The sequence below is a fragment of the Bombina bombina genome, chromosome 11, assembly GCF_027579735.1.
Source record: "Bombina bombina isolate aBomBom1 chromosome 11, aBomBom1.pri, whole genome shotgun sequence".
NCBI classification, from domain to species: domain Eukaryota; kingdom Metazoa; phylum Chordata; class Amphibia; order Anura; family Bombinatoridae; genus Bombina; species Bombina bombina.
The window spans coordinates 186,251,839-186,259,931 of record NC_069509.1 but is presented as its reverse complement, the minus strand read 5'-3'; the positions used below and the strand labels follow the sequence as shown (position 1 = coordinate 186,259,931).

The 8,093-nt window shown below is 36.5% G+C and overlaps 1 non-coding gene across 1 annotated transcript; it reads right to left on the bottom strand.

The window, feature by feature from the left end:
- Positions 1 to 2,253: 2,253 nt before the first annotated feature.
- Positions 2,254 to 2,361, bottom strand: LOC128642547 (U6 spliceosomal RNA). Its single transcript, XR_008399680.1, has one exon. It is a non-coding gene; the product is annotated as a U6 spliceosomal RNA (small nuclear RNA).
- Positions 2,362 to 8,093: the final 5,732 nt, after the last annotated feature.

Here is an 8,093-nt window from a genome sequence, read left to right as displayed (position 1 = left end):
ATGTGCTTGCATATATTTTAAAATGTAAATACATACTGATTTTTCCATAAGAACATAAGTGCAATTATTCCTAAACCTGTGGCAACAATAAATATTACATATTACATTTTTGTTTTCTACATTGAAACACTAGAAGTATTTGAAAGTTTTAAAATTTCACTGGGAACTAGGTCTAAAAAAGATCCTTTTTCCTTTTACACATAGTTGAGCTGGGTGTCATTTTTTTCAATGTATCGACAGCCTCCGACAGTGTATTAAAGTGAATATCAACTTTCACCAATGAAAGCCCTGTTTTTAAAAATACTATTAAAAACAGGGTCACTTTCATTCATGAAAGTTTACAATGAAGCCATTCTTTTAAAATATTTACCTTTTATTCCTAGCAAGCGTGGAAGATCGGAGCAGCGATCACTCCGCCCCCAGGTAGTCTCTTCTAACTTCAGAAATCACGAATCCGGCTTCCTCCAATAACTTACTACTAATACTTCCTAAAGGACGTGAAAATATCCGTCTGCCAATATGTGGCCAGATTACAAGCTGAGCGCAAAATATATTCTCTGCAAAAGCGATATTTGCGCCCAACTGAGTAATACCAAAGCACGCAAATGTGCGCTAGTATTATGAGTTAGGTGCAATGCAAATGCGACCATGCGTTTGCATTGCACGGAAGCATTTAGCTCACAATAGCATGCTTCCCTAGGATCCCATGTGAATCTTGTTCTGATGACATCAAACAATGTACAGAACCTAAGCATAGCGAAGGGAGTAAGTCTCGTAGCGAAGGGCAGCAAATTTAAATATATATGTATATGACATATTTATGTCTTTATATATGTATTTACACATTATATCCTATATTATAAAAGACAAGTGTTTGTCTGAAGCCGTCATGCGCAGTACAGACAAACACTTGGCCTTAGACAGCTGATCGCACGCGCACCCACCCGACCTGACAGCAGCGCGAGGACCGGGCAGCACAGCTGATCGCACGCGCACCCACCCGACCTGAGAGAGAGAGAGAGAGAGAGAGAGAGAGAGAGAGAGAGAGAGAGAGAGAGAGAAAAAAAAAAAAAAAAAGAGAGAGAGAGAGAGAGAGAGAGAGAGAGAGAGAGAGAGAGAAAAAAAAAAAAAAAGAGAGAGAGAGAGAGAGAAAAAAAAAACTGCCTAGTCCAGTCGATTTTCATGGGGAAAAAATGCTAAAAAAAGCCCAAAAAGACCCATTATTTTGTGGGCATTTGGGGCACTTTTAGAAAAGCCTTGCGTTAGCAATAACCAGGCACTTAAAAATGGCTGGTTATTTATTGTGTGCCCACAAACGGGCGAATTTGTCCATTTGCCAGCAGGTGATAAATTAGCGCTCCATTTATATTCTAGCCCAGAAACACTCGATACACAAAATGGCTTCCGACAGTATATTTATTGATTTGCAACCTCACACAAACCAAAATACGGCTCAGTGGAAATGAGCCCTATGTTATTTGTATGCTGATTAATTGGAAGGAGGCCAATTTGTTTAATTTCTTATATAAGAACTTCCCAATCAGAAGCAAATTCATTCTTTAGACTACAGTGAAGCTGCTGCGCACATTAATTACTAAGTAGTCGCTTTTGTTTCTGCTACCATTCATCATGCAACTGAAAGCTCTTTCTTATAGAAAGATTCTCAAATGCTATTACAGGGAAGAATAAATTACTTTACGCCATATGGGAATGCTGTAACTTATACACACAAGCATAGAACAATGTAAGAGGTGAAAATGGCTAATGTCAGAAAAACGCTGTCAATAGGGAAAAATCTGCAGCAAATGTTCAGTTACATTTTATTTGTCTTTTGTCAGTGGGCAAGTTAGCATTCAGATACTATACATTATTCTGTTTAGTTTTTATTCCGTAATGACAGATAATCATCTCCAAAAAAGAACATCTGAGCTGGTATAAGTGTTGTATTAGAAGCTTAAATGCTTTAACTACTTCTGTCTACTTGATGGATAGTTTTATAAATTGCTCTTATATAACACTGATAGAAAATGACTTTTACTTTACAACGTTTGCTTTCAAAAAACTCAGAGAAAAGAAAGAAAACTTCATACACTCAAGGGAACATACAACTCCATGACATATGTAATATAAAGGGCACGATTACAAGTGGAGTGCTATCGGGTTTTCGCGTTCGTTTGTTCGAAAGTTAAATTGCGCTTGTATTACAAGTTGAAAGTAAATGCACATTTAATAGGGAGCTTGTCTATTGAAGAGAGCAAGAGAGAGACCTTGTGTGTCATCCTTGTGCACGGGCCATGCTAATCTTCTCTGTATCGTTCCAATTTTAGTATATCTGCTCTCTCTTCCTCCTGTGAGGAGCAAATCACCTGACTGCCTGTAAACACAGAGACAAAGCTGGTTGGCTGTTAAAGATCAAGCATGTGCCTACTAGCACAATAGGGGGCTTTTCCAAAATGTGAGTACCTTGTATCTGGATTAGTTTATTGGTGACTGTCCTCTATTGTTGCACAAATGTGGGGTCTCGCTTGTGTTTGAATATCTTTTAGAAGTTGTACACATATATAAACATATATACATATAAACACATATATACACATATATACACATATAAACACATATATATATAGACAAGTATACACATAAACACATATATACACATAAACACATATACCTGTATAGACATATATACACATATAAACACATATATATAGACATGTATACACATAAACACATATATACACTTAAACACATATATAGACATATATACACATATAAACACATATATATAGACATGTATACACATAAACACATATATACACATAAACGCATATATACACATATATACACATATAAACCCATATATAGACATATATACATATAAACACATACTGTATATATAGACATGTATACACATATAAACACATATATACACATATATACATATATAGATATAAATAAAAGAGAGAAGCACTCAGCCTGGGAACAAATAATAGCATAATAGCTTGTTCTATGGCTAGTTACCACCCAAGAAGCAGCCTCTCTTTGCTCAACATGTGCCTTTCACAGAGAAGAACTTTCCTGAAGAATATCAGTCTGATCCTGACTTCACAGTACAGTCCAGCCCCGAAATACCAGGCAATCCCTCTCTGAACAAGAGAAACAGCAAAACCCCAGATGTACGTTTCGGCCTATTGTGGGCCTCGTCAGTGAGGTGCAGCCATATCCCTCTAGGCACACCGAGCAACGGGTCCACGCCTGGATTCCCGCATCACACTTAGGGAGACTTCCCTAAGTGTCATAATTTGCAAAAATAAAAATAGAGAAGTGCTCAACCTGGGAGCGAACAATAGCATAATAGCTTGTTCTATAGCTAGTTACCACCCTAGAAGCAGCCTCTTTTTGCTCAATATGCGCCTTTCACAGAGAACTTTCCTGAAGCATATCAGTATAAACACATATATACACATAAACACATATATATATATATATATATATATATATATATACATATATAAATAAATATATAGACATATATACAAGTGCATTGAAGCCCTTTGCAGTCAAGCAGAGGAAAACATCTAAAAGCATTTTTATGCAATATTCATATTTAATAAAGTGTTATACTGTGTATTTACTGTAAATATTTCACATTCCAATGTTCTGCACATAGCAGAATATGTTCTATGTATTTATAAATAGATATTGCTATATACTGTATATCTTTATATATCTATACCTATATATAGTCATGTATATACAGTAAAACTTCCAGAGAAGGATGAGCGCAGTCTTACAAATGTTTCAACCGCCAGGGTACACTTCTATATTAAGATAAACATATCATTCCTAGAAAAGGCTCTCGCTGGTCTTATATCATAAAACGTAGCATTTATTGCATCAATGTAAAAAGGACATAACGTTTCGGTGTGCTCCCCACACCTTTGTCAAATGTCTAAATGTGTCTCAACAATGTGAACCTAAAAACAATATACCCCAACCACCTTTACCCACCTTATATACCTTAAAATCCTGCATCAACTGCATTGTAGCGTCCCACTCCAGTGACGTCATCACACACTGACTCCGGCGTAACGTGTCACAACTAGTGGGGGGCGTGTATTGGGTTGACATGGCAACAAACAAAGTGCCGCAAGTGACCCGATCGTGTTATATGAAGCGGTAAGGCAGTGTTGCATAATCCTCAGTGACTACAATGGCATCCCATGCCAAGAGTTCACAAGATTAATGTGACCAATACATTTAACGTACAGCCCAGTGCAAGTGATTATGGTATTATGGGATATCTGTGAGTTATTATGTGGGACTCCTATACAAAGCCCATCATTATACGACTCCCCATGACACACCACAATCACTGCTGAGGTCGCGAGACTGCCCACCAGTACAGAAAAATATATACACTAGTTAAACAAATAGATCCATAAACAATAGAGAAAAATATCATTTTTTAGTATCACACAGAAACTCATTTCTTAGAGCCCTTATAACTTTTTTGTGCAATATTTTTTAATAGAAACGTTTTATCAGACAGTGTTATTATGAGTGCAACTGCACTATTATTGTATTTGTTATGCGTTTTGCTTTTTGTCTTGTGTAGCATTTAATTGAATGCATTTACTTTCAGCTCGCATCACGCATGCTACTTCCGATGCACAAAAGGAGCCATCCTAAAAACCCTATTGCTTGCGCGCAACAGTTAATGCGCCACTCGTTATCTAGCGCCTTCTGTGAAAAATACCTGTATAGTGTTTACACGCTCTAAGCCACTATATATACAGTATATATAATATATAGTGGCTTAGAGCATGTAATATATATATATATATATATATATATATATACAGTATATATATATAGTGGCTTAGAGCGTGTAATATATATATATATATATATATATATATATATATATATATATATATATATACAGTATATATATATATAGTGGCTTAGAGTGTGTAATATATATATATACAGTATATATATATATAGTGGCTTAGAGCGTGTAATATATATATATATATATATATATACAGTATATATATATAGTGGCTTAGAGCATGTAATATATATATATATACAGTATATATATATAGTGGCTTAGAGCATGTAATATATATATATATATATACAGTATATATATATATAGTGGCTTAGAGCATGTAATATATATATATATATATATATATATATATATATATATATAGTGGCTTAGAGCATGTAATATATATATATATACAGTATATATATATAGTGGCTTAGAGCATGTAATATATATATATATATATATATATATATATATATATATATATACAGTATATATATATAGTGGCTTAGAGCATGTAATATATATATATATATATATATATATATATATATATATATATATATATATATATATATATAGTATATATATATAGTGGCTTAGAGCATGTAATATATATATATACAGTATATATAATATATAGTGGCTTAGAGCATGTAATATATATATATATATATATATATATATATATATATATATATACAGTATATATATATATATATAGTGGCTTAGAGCATGTTATATATATATATATACAGTATATATATATATATATATATAGTGGCTTAGAGCATGTAATATATATATATATATAACAGAATTTATGTTTACCTGATAAATTTCTTTCTCCAACGGTGTGTCCGGTCCACGGCGTCATCCTTACTTGTGGGATATTCTCTTCCCCAACAGGAAATGGCAAAGAGCCCAGCAAAGCTGGTCACATGATCCCTCCTAGGCTCCGCCTACCCCAGTCATTCGACCGACGTTAAGGAGGAATATTAGCATAGGAGAAACCATATGGTACCGTGGTGACTGTAGTTAAAGAAAATAAATTATCAGACCTGATTAAAAAAACCAGGGCGGGCCGTGGACCGGACACACCGTTGGAGAAAGAAATTTATCAGGTAAACATAAATTCTGTTTTCTCCAACATAGGTGTGTCCGGTCCACGGCGTCATCCTTACTTGTGGGAACCAATACCAAAGCTTTAGGACACGGATGAAGGGAGGGAGCAAATCAGGTCACCTAAATGGAAGGCACCACGGCTTGCAAAACCTTTCTCCCAAAAATAGCCTCAGAAGAAGCAAAAGTATCAAACTTGTAAAATTTGGTAAAAGTGTGCAGTGAAGACCAAGTCGCTGCCCTACATATCTGATCAACAGAAGCCTCGTTCTTGAAGGCCCATGTGGAAGCCACAGCCCTAGTGGAATGAGCTGTGATTCTTTCGGGAGGCTGCCGTCCGGCAGTCTCGTAAGCCAATCTGATGATGCTTTTAATCCAAAAAGAGAGAGAGGTAGAAGTTGCTTTTTGACCTCTCCTTTTACCTGAATAAACAACAAACAAGGAAGATGTTTGTCTAAAATCCTTTGTAGCATCTAAATAGAATTTTAGAGCGCGAACAACATCCAAATTGTGCAACAAACGTTCCTTCTTTGAAACTGGTTTCGGACACAGAGAAGGCACGATAATCTCCTGGTTAATGTTTTTGTTAGAAACAACTTTCGGAAGAAAAACATAATTTATGCTTACCTGATAAATTCCTTTCTTCTGTTGTGCGATCAGTCCACGGGTCATCATTACTTCTGGGATATAACTCCTCCCCAACAGGAAATGCAAGAGGATTCACCCAGCAGAGCTGATATAGCTCCTCCCCTCTACGTCAGTCCCAGTCATTCGACCAAGAATCAACGAGAAAGGAGTAACCAAGGGTGAAGTGGTGACTGGAGTATAATTTAAAAAATATTTACCTGCCTTAAAAAACAGGGCGGGCCGTGGACTGATCGCACAACAGAAGAAAGGAATTTATCAGGTAAGCATAAATTATGTTTTCTTCTGTTATGTGCGATCAGTCCACGGGTCATCATTACTTCTGGGATACCAATACCAAAGCAAAAGTACACGGATGACGGGAGGGATAGGCAGGCTCATTATATAGAAGGAACCACTGCCTGAAGAACCTTTCTCCCAAAAATAGCCTCCGAAGAAGCAAAAGTGTCAAATTTGTAAAATTTGGAAAAAGTATGAAGCGAAGACCAAGTTGCAGCCTTGCAAATCTGTTCAACAGAGGCCTCATTCTTAAAGGCCCAAGTGGAAGCCACAGCTCTAGTGGAGTGAGCTGTAATTCTTTCAGGAGGCTGCTGTCCAGCAGTCTCATAGGCTAAACGTATAATGCTACGAAGCCAGAAAGAGAGAGAGGTAGCAGAAGCTTTTTGACCTCTCCTCTGTCCAGAATAAACGACAAACAAGGAAGAAGTTTGGCGAAAATTTTTAGTTGCCTGCAAGTAGAACTTGAGGGCACGAACTACATCCAGATTGTGTAGAAGACGTTCCTTCTTTGAAGAAGGATTTGGACACAAGGATGGAACAACAATCTCTTGATTGATATTCCTGTTAGTAACTACCTTAGGTAAGAACCCAGGTTTAGTACGCAGAACTACCTTGTCTGAGTGAAAGATCAGATAAGGAGAATCACAATGTAGGGCTGATAACTCAGAGACTCTTCGAGCCGAGGAAATAGCCATTAAAAATAGAACTTTCCACGATAACAATTTTATATCAATGGAATGAAGGGGTTCAAATGGAACACCTTGTAAAACGTTAAGAACTAAGTTTAAACTCCATGGCGGAGCAACGGCTTTAAACACAGGCTTGATCCTAGCTAAAGCTTGACAAAAAGCCTGGACGTCTGGATTTTCTGACAGACGCCTGTGCAACAAGATGGACAGAGCTGAAATCTGTCCCTTTAATGAACTAGCCGATAAACCCTTTTCTAGACCTTCTTGTAGAAAGGACAATATCCTAGGGATCCTAACCTTACTCCAGGAGTAACGTTTGGATTCGCACCAGTATAGGTATTTGCGCCATATTTTATGGTAAATCTTTCTGGTAACAGGCTTCCTAGCCTGGATCAGGGTATCAATAACCGACTCAGAAAAACCACGCTTTGATAAAATCAAGCGTTCAATTTCCAAGCAGTCAGTTTCAGAGAAGTTAGATTTTGATGTTTGAATGGACCCTGTATCAGAAGGTC